General features: G+C 44.5%; 2 protein-coding genes across 8 annotated transcripts in view; one reads left to right on the top strand and one right to left on the bottom strand.

Annotated features, from left to right (window-relative positions):
- Positions 1-18,041, bottom strand: part of BLVRA (biliverdin reductase A) — a 77,517-nt gene that overhangs the window by 48,627 nt on the left and 10,849 nt on the right. The window contains exon 1 of one of the 6 annotated variants that reach the window (XM_072760074.1): positions 6,095-6,202. The exons of 2 other annotated variants lie outside the window; for them this stretch is intronic. The gene's annotated coding sequence lies outside the window, so the exon portion shown is untranslated. Of the gene's footprint in view, positions 1-6,094; positions 6,203-18,041 lie in introns of those variants that run through there. 3 more of the 6 variants (XM_072760072.1, XM_072760071.1, XM_072760073.1) reach the window with 3 other exon arrangements.
- COA1 (cytochrome c oxidase assembly factor 1) overlaps positions 4,430-18,041 on the top strand; it is a 96,341-nt gene continuing 82,729 nt past the window's right edge. For both annotated transcript variants that reach the window (XM_072760076.1, XM_072760082.1), the window contains exon 1: positions 4,430-4,504. The gene's annotated coding sequence lies outside the window, so the exon portion shown is untranslated. The remainder of the gene's footprint in view (positions 4,505-18,041) is intronic.

The raw sequence follows: 18,041 nt of genomic DNA, 5'->3' as shown, positions 1-18,041 counted from the left end.
ACTTATTATCCCACTTCTCTAACTTCCCCCAAATGCCTCCACCACCACATTTACCCCTCCAGTAACGGTACCCAGGCCAGTGTCTGACTCTGAGGCTTGTGGTCACCAGGATGTCATGCCAGTAATGTTTCTCTAAAGAAGGACATTTCCAACCCTGAGAGACCATCTCCTATACTGGAAGGGTGACTGTAAATGCAATGCCTATCTGTACTTAAAAGAATGATGCTCGTCCCAAAGTTGATGCTTGGAGAGGATAGCTTTGGATCTGCCTTTCTTTTTTTACATGAGGCTCGAATTTATGACCCCGAGATCAAGAGGCGGCTGCTTACCTGACTGAGCCACCCAGGTGCCCCTTTTATGGAGACAAGCAAGGTACAGGAAACACATACTTCTTTTTTTCTCCTAGCTGACTTTCCAGAGGACTTAAATTTATTATGTTAGAAGAACAGCTTAGCAGGCTGTTCTGAACCGACAGCATTGAGGAGGAGGAAGGAAGGACCAAGCAGGTGAGCAGGAGTCAGAAGAAATGAGGAAAGAAAAAGGGAAAGGAAGGAGACATGGGAGAGAGAAGGAAAATAAGAAACTAGCAGAGTAACAGTGGCTCCAAACTTTAATGTATTCCAAGGAATGCGTATTTCTGGGTTCTACCCACAGAGATTCCGAATCAGGAATTCTAGAGTGGAGGGGAGGCTGAGAATCTGCATTTCAACAGTTGTCCAAGAGACACGTACACATGGTCAGACAGCCACACTTGGAGAAACACTAGAACTGAGAGTAGAACAGAGAGGCCCATAAAAATTAACTTTCTCCTTCATTTTCCAGAGCTGTTAGAATCGCCACTTTAATTCAGCTACGGCTTGGGCAGGCAATGGCAGGGTGACCGGGTGCCTAGAAGCGAGAGGAAGCACTAAAGCCTCTCCAGCCCTTCCACCGAGTGGGATGTCCAGGAAGGCAATGCAGATGATGCTCGGAGCTGGAGGAGAGGAAGGAGGAGGGCCCTCCAAGTCCTCCGGGAAAGGAAGGCTAGGGTGGCCTCTGTCCTTGGACCCATCCCTGCATTTGATCCTATTCTTCTTCTTCACTATTTAGCAATGGCCGGGCATAAGGATGAAAACCATGAATAAGAACGATGAAATAATAACACTCATCATTAAAAACAACAAACACAAGAAAACGACTCTTGACAATCCTCTGAACACCTGGGATGGTCACCTGGGGCTATGTGTCGAAAATAACCCATTTTCAGTAATTCCCCTCTATCCTCTCTTCTCATTCCTCCGGTCTGCTTTGAGATTGCGTGACCCAACCTATCCAGCACACATGCCGTCCTTCCTTTAATAATCCAGAGCCTTTTCATCTTTCTTGAGAAACATTCAAGAAGGTACTTGTAGAAGACAAACCCTGCTTTTTGGGTTAAAAACCCTGCTTTGTCGCAAAGTGGGTAAGCTTTCTTCTCAGATCTCAGGGAGTCAGGAAGGGTGTGATGGCTTCTTCCGCATCAACTATCTCAGGAGGATAAGCAAGATGCTGATAGCAAAGCCGGGGGAAGGCTGGAACTAAGGCGGCGAGGACAGGTGCTCAGCAGCAGCCTGGACCACAGGGGCTCCCCAGAGAACACTCCCTAGTTGCTCCCCCCTGCTCAGGTGCCCTGCCCCAAACTCATGGATTTCCTTTAAGCCCCCTTAGAGCTTACATGTGGGGGGCAAAGTCAGGTAACAAAACGCACAAAGGTGAGGACGATAATAACAGGTGTGAGCGCCCTTGACTCAACTACTTAATATTAACACGAACTCCTAAAGCCCCGGCGAGAGCTACGGCTAATGCTGGCTTAGGGATGAGGGCCCCGAGGTCAGTGTGGGTAAAAGCCTTTGGCCTCACGGTCTGGGCGATGCCCCGGAATTCTCGGACTTTGTGGTTCCAGAGCCGAGCCCCAGAGGCCTCCAGACCTTTGCAGCCTGTGCCGCCCTCACGCAGGCCGCTAGGACACACGGCAGAACTGGGTCGGCCCCGCTTCCGTCCTGGGCTAGCCGAGGGGCTCGGCTCAGGCTCCGCGGGCTGGACGACGGGCCTTGTCTCTCAGGCCTGTCCAGCTCTAGAATGCTCTCTGGTTTCCACAGAAGGAAATTCCGGTGCCTCTTGAAACAGGTGGAACGGTGCTCGGCCTCAGTCGTGACCACAGAACGCGACTCAGGATTTCAGAGACGCCGTCCATCCACCTGCCGGAGACCACAATGCTTGCGGCGCTGCCTGCTGGGCCAAGGTGGAGAATACGCCCTCTGCCATTAGGGGGCCGGGGGGCATTAGCCCACGGGGCAGCCTGCACCGAGCGTCACGCTTCCACGCGCACATGGCCTCCGACCCGGCGGTTCCCGGCTTCCAATGTATCTCCAGGGTCCAAATCGCACTCGAGAGAAACCATTCAATTGCCCTGTGTCCTCTGTCCTCCCAGGAACACGGCTACTACTTGCCTTCCCTTTCAAGGGACGTCCAGGAAAGCTTCCCGATTAAAAAATGTCTACAAGACAACATGGTTTATGAACTTTACTGCTTTCCCACAGGATCTGGGAAAGCAAAAGAAAACAGAACAAGGACTGGGAGAAATCCCATTGCGTCAGGCATCAGCAGTCCACGACCGAGGATGAACTGCACTCTCATGTATGATCGAGAGTTATCAACTGGGGTATCCTGGCTGGATCCTCCAACTGGGGTACCCTCCCGGGCTCCCTCCCCTCCAGCGCTCAGCACCCCTTATAATAACCTGGCAGCGACAGGAGGCCCACCCCGGCCAGATGGGATCTGACTCTGCCTCCCTACACTCTCCCCACTCAGCACGCGTCCTCTTCCTTCCCACTGTCCTGCAAGACTAACTGAAGCTGGAAAAGAACCCAGGGGGAATTTTATTCTATATTTGAACATATTCTTAGAGATCTAAGACCTGATCCTATAACAAGATTTCCGTTTGTTTGCTTATTTATTTCAAGGGTTTAATATTTAAATAGACATCAAAAGCCTTTGATAGTGCTTCCAGTACTATTTAGAAATACTTATAGAGGGGCAGCCCGGTGGCCCAGCAGTTTAACGCCGCCTTAGGCCCAGGGAGTGATCCTGGAGACCCGGGATCGAGTCCCACGTCGGGCTCCCTGCATGGAGCCCTCTACCTGCATCTCTGCCTCTCTCTCTCTCTCTCTCCGTCTCTTATAAATAAATAAATAAAATCTTCAAAAAAAAAAAAAAAAAAGAAACATTTTTATTTCCTTTTCGGTTTTTAACTTTTTTATTTTGTCACATTTTAATCCAAGTTATTTTTTTGCTATACGGCCTGAGATAAGACTCAACCTGTACCTTTCCCTCAAATAGCTGAGTTGCTCCCAAATCATTAATTGAATATTTCATCATTTCCCCCAGTGACTCATACATAAGTTCTTATGAATATGCTTATTCTTTTTTTCACTTCTTCTGCTGTGTCACTGACCTTTATTCCCAGGCCTTTATTGTTCACATGATGTGGCTTAACAACATGTTCTGTTACCTGACAGTTCAAGTTCTCTCATTAACTTGTGCAGTATCCCTACCTATTCTTGTTTGCTCAGACTTCCCGATGACTTTTAGAACATTCTTTGTAAAAAGAAAAAAAATTCCACTGGGACTGTGTCCAGTGCATCAAACTTATAGATTAAATTAATGCACATTAATAGGTCTTCCCATCCAGAAATATATGATAGGTCTGCCTAAGAGCAAGCAGTTGGGGAAAAAAAAAAAGTACAAAACAGAAGAATCTTGAGTGAGTTCCTGAATTACCACATAATGACAAGACAGTTCAGGCTGCAGTGGTTCTCTAGACAGCTAAAAAAAAACTTGCATAAAAATTCTGCTTAAAGCAATTTAGGGGATCCCTGGGTGGCTCAGCGGTTTAGTGCCTGCCTTTGACCCAGGGCGTGATCCTGGAGTCCTGGGATCCAGTCCCACGTTGGGCTCCCTGCGTGGAGACTGCTTCTCCCTCTGCCTGTGTCTCTGCCTCTCTCTCTCTCTCTCTGGGTCTCTCATGAATAAATAAATAAAATCTTAAAAAAAAAAATTTAAAGTAGGCTTTTCCTTTCCACACATCTGCTGCAGCAGGTGGACTAAACAGTGCTGGACTTTGAGCTTTGACACCAAAATCTGATGCGCTAGGGTGCACACAGACCAGACACCTCTTGGGGGCATAAGGGCCTGCCTGAGCCTGGGGAGCCCAGAATTCCACACCAGGCGTGAGCACCCACTACCAATCTGACCAAGGCCAAGGCACACGCTCTCTTCCTGCCTTGGTTTCGGCACTGCAGAAAAGGAGGAGGCGCATGAGCTTAGACAAACGTAGATGACCCTCGCTCTCTTCCGTGCTGACACGCTGGAATCCTGACCCACTTCTACTTTTTTGTTCTCCTTAGGCTTAGCTTCCTCAGTGTGTGCCTCGATTAACCGAAGGTCGTGAGCTGCTCTTCTGGTTCTGTCAGGGACCCGCACACAGGTAACTGGGAGAAGGCCCCAGCTACGGGGGCCAGGTGAGCAGCTGCCAGGAAGCTAAAACCTGAGCGGTCCGGGACACTCCCTCCAAACCTAAGCCACTCTCTCCCCCTCTCCACCCCCTGGCCCCTCCCACCTGCACTAGAGCCTCCCGATTCCTCTCCAACACCATTTCCAAACCTTCTACCTTTTCCTGAAAGTGATCTTGATAGATGTAATGGGAAAGAAATGAGATAACAGGAGTCAAAATACTCTTATTAAGGAAAAAAAATCTAGAGTATGGAAATTTAGAAGAGTATGTCCCTCCTCCCCCTTTTTTTAAAGCAACTTAATTCAAGTAATTGCAAACAAGATGCAACTCAGTTTCCAAACTGGGTTGAGATCAGGACATTCCGGGGCCCACTGGTATCGTTAGGCATTGATCCCCCAAAAAGATCTGGGGTGGGGCTTGGATCCCTATTGCTGAAATACTAGTTCTTGGTCCTGCAGAGAGCTACAGAAAAGGGAGGGGGCTGCTGGACCCACAAGTGCGGGTGGGCCCCCGCAATACAACCCTCCACCCGGGAAGGACTCGGGAATCACTGGTGTTTCCGATGCCCTAAGCGCTCTTATGGGGCCGCCTGGGGGGCTCAGCGGTTGAGCGTCTGCCTTGGCCCAGGGCGTGACCCCGGGGTCCTGGTCCCACATCGGGCTCCCTGCATAGAGCCTGCTTCTCCCTCTGCCTGTGTCTCTGCCTCTCTGCGTCTCTCACGAATAAATATAAAAGCTCTTGTGAACAGAGAAGGAAATGGTGGCTGCCCGGTGGGGGCGAAGGCGCCTGCAAGCCGGGCGTGCGCGGGCCACGGTCCCGGGTGACCTGCCCCCGCTGGGACGCGCCGGCCTGCCGGGTGTCCTGCTGGGCGTCCTGCCGGGTGGCCGCCGGGCGTCCCGCCGGGCGTCCCGCCAGGCGTCCTGCCCGGTGTCCCGCCGGGTGTCCCGCCGGGTGTCCTGCCGGGCGTCCCGCTGGGTGTCTTGCCCGGCGTCCCGCTGGGTGTCCCGCCGGGCGTCCTGCCGGGCGGCCGCCGGACACCTGCGGCTGCGGCTGCGGGGAGGCGGCGGGTCCTGGCCGCGGAAGGTTCCGGCCCCGGCGCCCAGGCCGCTCCCCCCGGCGGGACTCCGCAGCGCCCGCCGCGCTCCCGCCCTGGCCGCGCCCCGGTCCCCCGGCCCGGGCCCGCCCCGCACCGCCTCCCGCCTCGAGCAGCTCAGGGCCTCGGGCCGCGCCAGGGCCGCAGCCGCAGCGCCGCTGCTCCGGGAGCTCGGCCCGATTTCGGGGCGCCCCTGACTCCTGCGGCCCCCACAAGCTCGGCGGATTCCCACCCGACGCGGGTGCCGAGGGACGCGGCGGCCGGCGCAGGATTCGCACTCGGGGCGGGGGGCGCGGGCGCAGCCGACGGAGCGAGACACACGCGGGCCTCGGGGAGGCCGTTGCCGGGAGGGCCGCCCGCCGCCCCGCGCCCCGCCGCCCCGGGGCCCCCCGCCGGGCCGGGAGCGCGCCCACCTTCCAGGCTCCCGGCCCAGGGCCCGATCCCCGCGGCCCCCCCGCCCGGCGCCTTACCTGCCGCGGGGCACAAAGCTCCGGCCTCCGCGCTGCCGCCTGCTTGCCGGGCCTCTTGCCGGGCCTCGGAGGCGGGCGCCCGGCTGCGATTGGCGGAGGAGCGGGGGGGCGGGCGGGGGGAGCGGGGCCTGGGAGGGGAGGGGGTGCGGGGAGGGGAGGGGTGGAGGGAACAGGGGGCGGGGAGGGGAGGGGGGGAGGGAGCAGGGGGGCCCTGCCTCACGCCCCCAAGTGGGAGAGCCTGGCCCCAGTGGTCCACCTGGCGGAGGAGCAGAGGCCGCGGGGCGGGGAGGCCTGGGACGGGGTGGTAGCTCATTATAGTTTTAATTTGCATTTCCCTAATAAAGATGATGCTGAACACCTTTTCCTAAGCATGTTGGCCATTTGTACCTCTTCTTTGGAGAAACAGCTATTGAAGTTATTTTGAATCAGGTTGTCTGTGGTTGAGTTTTAGGAGTACACCATATATTCCCGATATTAATACTTAATTAGATATATGATTTGCTAATATTTTCTGCTGTTCTCTGAGTTACCTTTCTACTCTGATGATAGCATCTTCTGATATAAAATATCTTTAAATTTTCATAGAGTCAATTTCTCTAATTTTCCTTTTGTTACTGTGCCTTTGATGTCATATCAGAAATCATTGCCAAGTTGGATATCCCAAAACTTTTGTCCTGTTTTCTAGAAATTTTATTGTTTCAGGTCTTAATTTGGTCCTTGATCCATTTTGAGTTAATGTGGATATCCAGTTTTCCCAACACCATTTGTTGAACAGACTGTCCTTTCACACTGAACAGACTTGACGTGCCTCTCAAAAATCATTTGACCATATGTGTGAGAGTTTATTTCTGGGGTCTCTATTTTATCCCATTACTTGACATATCTGTCTTTATGCCAATACCACAGTTTTGATTACCTATGGCTTTGTAACAAATTTTGAAGTCAAGAAGTGAGTCCTCCTCCTCTCTTGTTCTTTTTCAAGATTGTTTTGGCAATTCATGATCCCTCAAGATTCCATATGAATTTAAGAATGAGTTTTCCTATCTCTGCAAAAAAGAAGACATTGGAAATTTTGTTGGGACTGAATTGAATCTGTATATTACTTTGGGTAGTATTGACACTTTAATGGTATTAAGTCTTCTAATACATGAACATGGGATACATTTCCATTTATATATGTCTTCTTCAGTTTCTTTCAGCAAGCTTTTATAGTTTTCATTGTACAAGTTTTTCATCTCCTTGGTTAATTTCTAAGTATTTTATTCTTTTAAATGCTACTGTAAATTAACTTACTTTGGTCATTATTTTCAGGTTATTCATTGTTAGTGTATAGAAATGCAGGCGATGTTTGTGTGTTGACTTTGTGTTCTGCTACATTCCTGAATTCACTTATTAGTTACAATAGTTTTCTCTAGGATTTTCAAATTTTCTACATATTAGATTAAATCATCCATGAACAGAGATAATTTTACTTATTCTTTTCCAATTTGGATGACTTTGGTTTCTTTTTCCTGTCTAAATGCATTGGCTACTCCACTGGGCTCCGAGCTGGGCATAGACCCTGCTCTGGATTCCTCTCTCCCTCTGCTCTTCTCTCCCTCTAAAATAATTTTTTTAAAAAACTAGAAAAAAAATATTAAAAATGCATTGGCTAGATCTCAATACTCCTCTATCTAGTTCGCCACTTAATATCACCTCTTTGATATCTAAAATATGTATCAATCTTAACATGTCCTAATCTGTGCCCCTGAATCCACCCCCCCCCCATTTATCCTTCCCATATTATTACCACATCATTGGCAACTTCAAACTTCCAGTTGTTCAGGCCAGAAACTCTGATGTTATTTTTGACTCACCTTTCTTTTCTATCCCACATCCATGCGTCAGGAAATTCTGTTGGCTAGATCTTCCTAGCGTATCTAGATACTGACTACTTCTTACTCATACCTCCATCAGAGTCACAGAAGTGTCTTCTCTGGCCTTCCTGCAGTTTATGCCCATGCAGGACAAGAATGATCTTTATTTATTATTATTTTTAAAGATTTCATTTATTTATTCACGAGAAACACACAGAGGAGAGAGAGAGAGAGGCAGAGACAGAAGCAGGCTCCATGCAGGGAGCCCAACTTGGGACTCGATCCTGAGTCTCCAGGATCAGGGCTGAAGGTGGCGCTAAACCGCTGAGCCACCTAGGCTGCCCAAGAATGACCTTTAAAAAAAAAAAAAAGGAAAAGAACAAAAGATCATGTCCTTTCTTTGCTCAAACCCTCCAATGGTTTTCTATACAATTTAGAGTAGAAGCCAAAACACCTGAAAGGCTCTACAAGGCCCTATATGATTGGCTTCTCTGTTGCTCCTGCAACCTTATCTACTACTATGACCCTCCCATTGGAGTACTCTGATCCAGTCACTCTGGACCTCATCCTATTCCTTGAACAAGACAGGAAGGCTCCTGCAGTAAGGCCTTTGCCCTGGCTGACCCCTCTCTGGAATGCATGGCTGATTCCCACTCTTCCTGATTTTGCTCAAATTCAACCTCAGTGACAACTACTCTGACCACTCTATTCAAAATTATCTCCTGCCCTGCTCCTGACTTCCTTAGTTGGCTATTATTTCTTCCTATAGCACTTACACCTTCTAATGTATTCAAATATTTAATTAGTTACTACATGTAATTACTGTTCATTATCCATCCCTTCTATCCACCTTAGTATTTCCTCTTGTGTCGTGATATACCTTTTCTTAAAGAAATAACTGCACAAAAAGGATCCTATACCTTTAATGGCATTTCAAAGCCTAGGTCATAAGCTAAACTCAAGGATCGATCTATCAGAATGCAAGATCAATAAACTATATGGAGAAGAGGTGGTTCCCCAAAATGGAATGCTGAACTCTGTTATTAGAAGGAGAGATGCTGGCTAAGCAAAACCCACAGATGTTCACTTGCTGAGTCAGACTTAGCACACAGAACAACTTTGAGGAAGCCTGTGAGAGGGGCCACACGTATCCTTGAATATAGAGTGTAAGGATGGCTGGGCAGCCCGGGTGGCTCAGCGGTTTAGTGCCCTTCAGGCCGGGATGTGATCCCGGAGACCCAGGACTCGGGATCAAGTCCCATGTCAGGTTCCCTACAATGGAGCCTGCTTCTCCCTCTGCCTGTGTCTCTGCCTCTCTCTATGTGTGTCTCTCATGAATAAATAAATAAAATCTTGAAGAAAAAAAAATGAAGTGTAAGTATGGAACCACAAACACCCTAACTTTCTGGTAATAATGTGTTTCAAATATGTTAGTTTATCCTAATCTTTGCAAAGTCTGATTTTATGTTCAGTTTCTACTCCTTTTTTGAATAAGAACTTCCCATTGTACAAAGTAGTAACCCTCTCCGGCCTGAAGGACTCTGATAGGTTGTGGGGACAGTAACAGACTGCCCTAGTCTACAAGTAATGGAAAAACCCCACTTAAAAATCATTAAACAAGTAAGGAGCTATATTAGATCTCCAGTGCCATTTCTCTATCAATTTCTTTACCTATTTTCCCCTTCTAGGAGTAATAGATTTTGTATAGATTTTGATTAAAATGACACGATACACTAGATGTAAAATTCTAGGATCAGATATCCAAGGATATAAGAAGGAATCAAAGTGGCAAGATTTGGTGAAATCTCTGATGAGTTATTGTACTGTGAGTTCCTTTCCCTCCATTTGAGGAAGGCTACAGTCAGCCTATTTCCCTCATATCACACCTATGGGCTACCCCACCAGCCTGACTGGGGGACCAGAGTACCAGAGTCAATATACTTGGGGGACTCTCTGGACTGTTCTCTATCTCCCACTGGGGAGAGATAGGCTTCAGACAGCTGGGGCGGATAGTCCAGCTGTGTGCTGCTGTGCTGGAGTTGGTCAGCATGTACACAGGGTCAGTAGTCCACAGGACACGTTTGTGTTTCCCATGGGTCAGGTGTGGGCAATGCAGGAGAAACAGTTGTCTTGGGTCTGGTCCAATAAAGCTGCCTGAAGGGACAAAGGGATCCCCTCAGCAAGAAGCTGGAGGTGAATGTCAAATTTGAGTTTCCCAGTACAGAGTTTCCTTTAGATTTAGCCCCACTTTTGATAACTTCATTTTAGAGCATATCAAAACACATGAACTCCAAGCTCCAGCGCCCTCCCTTCAAAGTCATCTGAATGAATTTTTAAGGCTCTGTAGCCCTGGTTAGCACTAGTCCCATGGTTGCATCTAACTGGAGGACAGACTGGAGAAGATAGGGGACCAAATGGAACGCTTAGTAGGTCGTACTTATTCTGCCGTCTAAGGCCATCGTGTAGTCCAGCATTCTACACGTATTTATTGGGCATATACTATGAGCACTGGTATAAGATGCTGGGAAAATAAATTATAGTTCTAAATGACAGAGCTTTGAGGGTGTTGTAGTTTTGGAAGCATGTCAGACAAAGTCAGGAGAGTACAGTGTCCAGCATATTCTGGTCTGATTATGAACCCTTCTAAGATACCACCCAAGGAGGGGGGCCCTGCCTAAGGCCCTGCATATGTGGGGAGGAGTGATCAGCTTGAAAAGAATGGGGAATAAATGTAAATGTGACCTTATAGAAACAGGCAGGGGAAATTGGAGGATGCCAGAAACATATCTATAAATTCTTGAATTTTGATGGTGAGGAACACACAGCTGGGAAGGGATTACCACATTATCCATTTTAACAGAAAAACCCTTGTGCCTTTGATAGAGTTACCCATGGATCCTCTTTAAGATTTGGCGAGATTCTTCCTTTTCTGGAAATACTTCTTAGAATAAACAGCCTCCATTTTATGCTAAATTGCCTACCCAGAGAAATGGCTCAACTTTGTTTTAACTCCTTGTATTAGCGCACATTTTCTTTACTCTCTGTAAAATGGACTGACCCAATCTACTATGGCTTCAATAAAAAATAGTATACAGGAGGAGGAGTTAAGATGGCAGAGGAGTAGAGGGGGCCCTAAATTTGTCTCATCCCTCGAATAGGACTAGATAGTTATGAAATCATCCTGAACACCAGAGAAATCAATCAGAGATCTGGAAAAAACAAAACAACAAAAAACAAAATCTGTGAAGTCAATGGTAGAAAAACAACCACTGTTTGGAAAAGGCAGGAGGTGCAAAGACTTCAATCTGGATTGAGGATGTAGTGGAGAGGAGGGAGCCTGCTTAAGGAGCTACCGCAAAGTATCAGAAGCAGCTGAGGGCAAAATTGGAACCTTTAGAAGTTGGTTAGGGTGGGGCCCTGCCTGGCTCCAAGGTGCTGGGTGGTGAAGCAGGGTGGAATCCCAGGTGGGCCAACGTGGTTGGAGGACCCTCGGGTTGCAAGGATAATGGGTGGGGGGCCTGGGTGAGGTGGAGTTTCCAGGCCTAGGAGCCAGGAGGCTGCTGAGAACAGCAAGTCAAGGTGCCAGCTTGCTTCTCTGTGTTGCCATAAACTGAACCGCTACACGGTCCCGTGACTGCTTTCCTGGGAAGGGTCCAGCAAAAGGCAGAAGTATGACAAGAACCTCCCCCCTCCCGGAGGAATAGTGTGGGTCTCCACCGTGGGAGTCCCTAAAATTTGGAATTTTGAAACTCAATTGAGGGCCTGAGATAAAAACGTTTGGCCACAGGCCTGTTGAGCTCAGAGTTTGGATGGAAACCCGGGAAACAAGAGTGAGTGATTGCTTTTTGGTGAGGGCTCACAGAAGAGTGGGGGATGTACTTGCAGCTCTGGGGCTGGGGGGCAGGGGGGGGGTAACAGCCATAGTGACCCTGAAAGCCTTCACCACCTACTGGAATCTGGAGCCAGTACCTTGAAACTTGCCTCTTGTACCGGGGGGCTTTTCTCCACTGGGGCGAGTGCCCCCTGAGAATCCGCAGAAGGGCCCATTCCCCAGAAGACCAGCACCACCAACTCACGCTCGTACAGCTCACTGATCACAAAGGGCTGCAAAGCTCTTGGAAAAAACACTGTACAGAAATCTTTGTATTTTTAATCTTTACTCTTTTAGGATTATTTTTTGTTGTTTTCATTTTTTGACTTTTAAAATTCTTTTCTAATTTTTATTTTAAAATATACATTATAGGGATCCCTGGGTGGTTCAGCGGTTTAGCACCTGCCTTCCACCCAGGGCCTGATCCTGGAGACCCTGGATCGAGTCCCACGTTGGGCTCCCTGCATGGAGCCTGCTTCTCCCTCTGCCTGTGTCTCTGCCTCTCTCTCCCTCTGTGTATCTCATGAATAAACAAATAAAATCTTTAAAATATATATATATACATAATATATGTATTTTATTTTGTTTCCTTTCATTGTACTGTATTTCATTTTATTTACATATGTTTTTCTTTCCTTCTTATTTTGGCATCTAGTTTCTTTTAAGAAGCAGACCGAAATACACTCAGGATCTAGGTTTTTGTTTTGTTTGGATTTTTTCATTTGTTTGGTTTGGTTTGGTTTTTCTCTGTTATCATTGATGTTATTGGAGTTATTTCTCTTTCTTTCTTCTTTTCTTTTATGGGCAGAAATGCTGAGACAGAGAAATTCACACCAAAAGAAAGAACAGGACGTAGTACTCACTGCCAGGGATTTAATCAATATGGATATAAGTAAGATTCTGAACTAGAATTTAAAACAATGATTGTGAAGATACTTAGCTGGGCTTGAAAAAAGCATAAAAGACGCTAGAGAATCCCTTACTGGAGACCTAAGAGAACTAAAATCTAGTCAGGGCAAAATTAAAAATGCTATTATCAAAGATGCAGTCCTAAGTGGAGGCTATAAAAACAAGGATGAATGAAGCAGAAATTATATGGAAGATAAAAGGATAGAAAATAAGGAAGCTGAAAAGAAGGGAAAAAAAAAAACTACTGAATCACAAAGGGAAACACAGAACTCAGCGATTCCATAAAGGAAAATAATATGTGGATAATAGGGGTCACAGAAGATGAGAAGCAGGAGAAAGGATCAGAAGGTTTATTTGAACAAATTATAACTGAGAATTTCCCTAATTTGGGGAAGGAAACACATTCAAATCCAGGTTTGTACAAACACAAACCTACTGAATTTAATTCAACACTTCTTTGCAGGTATTTTTTTTTTTAAGATGTACAATCAAATACAGTGCTTTACACTCATGATAGTTTTTCTCATAGTGGTTATACCACTAACTGTACAGAGTTAGGTTTATTTTCTTAATTTTTGCTTTAGACAGGTTTTCTCTTTAAAAATTTTTAAAAATTTGAGTGTTTAATTATGTGAGATTTTTTTTTGAGGCCAATCTACTAATACAAATACTGTTTTGTTTTTTTTAAAAAAGATTTTATTTATTTATTCATGAGAGACACACAGAGGGAGAGAGAGGTAGAGACATGGGCAGAGGGAGAAACAGGCTCCATGAAGGGAGCCTGATGCGGGACTAGATCCTGGATCTCCAGGATCGCACCCTGGGCTGAAGGCAGTGCTAAACCACTGGGCTACCAGCGCTGCCCACAAATACTGTTAAAATAGGTATGTTTTGCATATTTAATTTCATATCTAAAATTTTAAAAAATTTAATTCCAGTGTGGTTAACGTACAGTGTTATATTAGTTTCAGGTGTACTACATAATAATCCACCAATTCCATGTATCACCCTGTGCACATCATAACAAGCACACTTCTTAATCACCATCATCTATTTCCTCCCCCTCTCCTCCCACCTCCTTCTGGTTTGTTCTCTATATTTAAGAGTCTGTTTCTTGGTTTGCCTCTCTCTTTTTTTTCCTTTGTTCATTTGTTTTGTTTCTTAAATTCGACATATGAGTAAAATCATATGGTATTTGTCTTTCTCTGACTGGTTTATTTCACTTAGCATTATATTCTATAGCATCATCCATGTCATTGCAAGTGGCAAGATTTCATTCTCTTTTTAAGGCTGAGTAATATTCCATTGACTATATGTATCACTCCTTCTTTATCCATTTATCTAATTGAAGGACACTTGGGTAGGTCCTATAAACATAGGGGGTGCATGTATCCCTCTGAATTAGGGTTTTTGTTTTGGTAAACACTCAAACACTAGTTGCTGGATCATAGGGTTGTTCTATATTTAAAATTTTGAGGAATTTTCATACTATTTTCCACAGTAGCTGCACTTGTTTTCATTCCCTCCAACAGTGCAGGAGGGTTCCTTTTTCTCCACATACTCACCAACACCTGGTGTCTTTTGTGTTGTTGACAGGTATGAGATGGTATCTCATTTTTGATTTGCATTTCCCTGATGAGTGATACTGAGCATCTTCCCATAGGTCCATTGGCCATTTGTATGTGTACTTTGAAGAAATGTCGGGTTACATTTTATGCCCATGTTTTAATTGGATTATTTGTTTTGAAGTTTTATGTTATTTATCTATTTTAGTTGCTAATTCATTATTGGATATATCATTTACAAATATCTTCTCCCATTCAGTAGATTGCCTTTTAGTTTTATTTTGGGTGTTTCCTTCACTGTGCAGAAGCTTTTTATTTTGATCCAGTCTCAATAGCTTATTTTTGCCTTTATTTCCCTTATCTTAGGAGACACATCTGGAAAAATATTACAGCCAATGTCAGAGACATTATACTTCCTGTACTCTCTTCTAGGATTTTCATGTCTCAGGTCTCACATTTGGATTTTTAGTCCATTTTGAATGTATTTTTGTGTATGGTGTAAGAAAATGGTTGTTTCATTCTCTTGCATGTAGCTGATCAGTTTTTCTGATACCATTCGTTGAAGAGACTGTTTTTGCATTGGATATTCTTTCTTGCTTTCTTAAATATTAATTAACCATATAATTTTGGGTTCATTTCTGGATTTTCTATTCTGTTCTGTTGATCTGCATCTATTTTTGTGCCATGACCATACTGTTTTGATCACTACAGGTTTGTAATATAAGTTGAAGTCTGGGACTGTGATACCTGCTGATTTGAGTTTCTTTTTCAAAATTGCTTTGGCAATTCAGGGTCTTTTGTGGTTCCAAATAAATTTAAGATTTGTGTTGTAGTTCTGTGAAAAATCCTTTTGGTATTTTGATAGAGATCGCCTTAATCATGTAGATTGCTTTGGGCAGTATAGACATTTTAACAATATTCTTCCAACTGATGAGCAGGGGATGTATTTCCATTTCTTTGTGTCATCTTCAATTTATTTCATCAATGTTTTATAGTTTTCATAGTATAGTTTTCTTGGTTAGGTTTTTTCCCTAGGTATCTTACTATTTTGGGTGCAATTGTAACCGGGATTGTTTTCTTAATTTTTCTTTCTGTTAGTGTATAGAAATTTGACCAATATCAAATTTGACATGGATTTTCTATGTTGCAACTTTACTGAATTCATTTATATGTTGTAGTAAGTGTTTTTGGTGGAGTCTTTAGGCTTTTCTCTATATAATATCATGTCATCTGCAAAGAGAGGGAATTTGACTTCCTCCTTGCCAATTTGGATGTCTTTTCTTTTTTTCTTGTCTGATTTCCCTGGCTAGGACTTTCAATACTATGTTGAATGGAAGTGATGAGAGTGGGCATCCCTGTCTTGTTCCTGACCATGGAGGAAAAGCTGTTTTTCCCTATTGAGAATGATGTTAGCTGTGGGTTTTTCATATATGGCCTTTATTAGGTTGAGGTATGTTCCCTCTAAACCTACTTTGTTGAGAGTATTTATCATGAATTAATGTTTTCCTTTGTTAAATGCTTTTTCTGTATTTACTGAAATGATCATATGGTTTTTATCCTACTCTTGATGTGATGTATCATGTTGTTTGATTTGCAAATGTTTTTTTAAGATTTTATTTATTTATTCATGAGAGACACAGAGAGAGGCAGGCAGAGACAAAGGTGGAGGGAGAAGCAGGCTCTATGCAGGGAGCCTGATGTGGGACTTGATCCCAGGACCGCAAGATCAGGCCCTGAGCCAAAGGCAGGTGCCCAACCACTGAGCCACCCAGGTGTCCCTGATTTGCAAATATTGAACCACACTTACATACTGGGAATAAATCCCACTTTATCATAGTGAATGTTCTTGGATTCAGTGTGATAGTATTTTATTGAAGATTTTTGCATCTATGTTCATTAGAGATATTGGCCTGTAGTTCTCTTTTTTGTGGGGCCTTTATCTGGTTTTGCTATTAAGGTAATGCTGGTTTCAAAGAATGAATTTGGAAGTTTTCCTTCCTCTTTCATTGTCTGGAATAGTTTGAGAAGAATAGATATTAACTCTTCTTTAGAATATTGATAGAATTCCCATGTGAAGCTGTCAGTCCTGCACTTTTGTTTTTTGGGAGTTTTTTGATTACTGATTCAGTAATCAAAATTGATGGTGTTTCCTTTATATGTAATTATCTTCTTTTCACTTGATACTTTTTTTCTTTATTGCTACAATTTGCAATTTAATTACAATCTCTTGATGTGGACCAGCTTTTGTTCACTTTTGGGGAAGGTTCTCCATATGTTCTGGATCTAGATATTTGTTTCCTTCCCTAGATTAGGGAACTTTTTAGTTATTATTTCTTCAAATACATTTTCTTCCCTTTTTTCTCTCTCCTCTTCCGAGATCTCTATAATACAGATGTTATTACATTTGATGACATCACTGATTTCCCTAAGTCTATTCTTGTTTTGCATAATTCTTTTTCTCTTCTTTGTTCAGTCTGATTACTTTCCATTACTCTGTCTTCTAGGTCATTAATTAATTCCTCTGCTTTTTCAAGCCTGCTATTCATTCCATCTAGCATATTTCTCATTTTGTTTATTGAACTCTTTATCTCTGCTATGTTACTCCTTATCTCTGTGTTAAGGTCTCACTGATGTCTTCCATTCTTTGCTGAGTATCTTTATGATCATTATTTTTTTTTTTAAGATTTTATTTATTCATGAGAGACAGAGAGAGAGAGAGAGAGAGAGAGAGAGGCAGAGACACAGGCAGAGGGAGAAGCAGGCTCCATGCAGGGAGCCCGATGTGGGACTCAATCCCGGGACTCCAGGATCTGCCCTGGGCCAAAGGCAGGCGCTAAACCGCTGTGCCCCCCGGAGCTGCCCTGATCATTACTTTAAATTCTCTAATACCTGTTCTCTTAGATCGCTGGCCATGGCCTTGTCCTGTTCTTTCATTTGGGACAAATTCCTCTGTCTCCCCATTTTGTTTAAATTTCTGTGCTGTTTCTCTGCTAGGAAATTTGGCTATGTCTCTTGTTTTTGAGGGTAATGACTTTAGGAAAAGAGGTCCAGAAGTGCCCTGCAGTGTAATGTCCCCTATTTCCCAAGGCCTGGAACTTCTGGAGGTGTTTCCAATATGTGCTGTGTGTACTCTGCTATTGTGTCCTGACTGCTTTATCCTTCAGGCCTGTCATCTGCAGAGGTTCCCTTTGCCTGTTTTGGGCAGTATTTGGCCCCTGGACTGAATGTGGTAAGTTTTAACTAGGTATGCTCTGGTCTGCTTGTGAAATGAGACTTGGAACACTATCCCTGGAACTGAGGCATTTTCACAATTTTCTTATTCTTAATATTCGAAAAAATGCCACAGTTAACATTTATATGCATAGTTTTCTTATTCCTGCTTATAGAGTTTGCAAACCATTTTATTATCATGATGAACACTGAAAATATTATGCTAAGTGTAGGCCAGTCACAGAGACCTCATACCATTCTGTTATGAAATGTCTAGAATAGTTTACATCTATTAAGATAGGAAGTAGATTACTGATTGGGGTTGGGAAAGTGAGTGAGGATTTGGGGGGATTTATAGTCAAAAGATGTAGAATTTCTTTTTGGGGGTGATTAAAATGCTCTAAAATTAATTTTTCATGGCTGCACAATTCTGTAAATATAGTACAAGCTAAAAAAATATAGTACAAGGTACTGAATTGTACACTTTAAATGGGTAAATTACATGCACTTCAATAAAGGTTTTAAAACCAGATCTT

This window comes from Vulpes vulpes, chromosome 5 (assembly GCF_048418805.1).
Source record: "Vulpes vulpes isolate BD-2025 chromosome 5, VulVul3, whole genome shotgun sequence".
Lineage (NCBI taxonomy): Eukaryota > Metazoa > Chordata > Mammalia > Carnivora > Canidae > Vulpes > Vulpes vulpes.
This window is presented reverse-complemented; position numbering and strand designations above follow the sequence as displayed.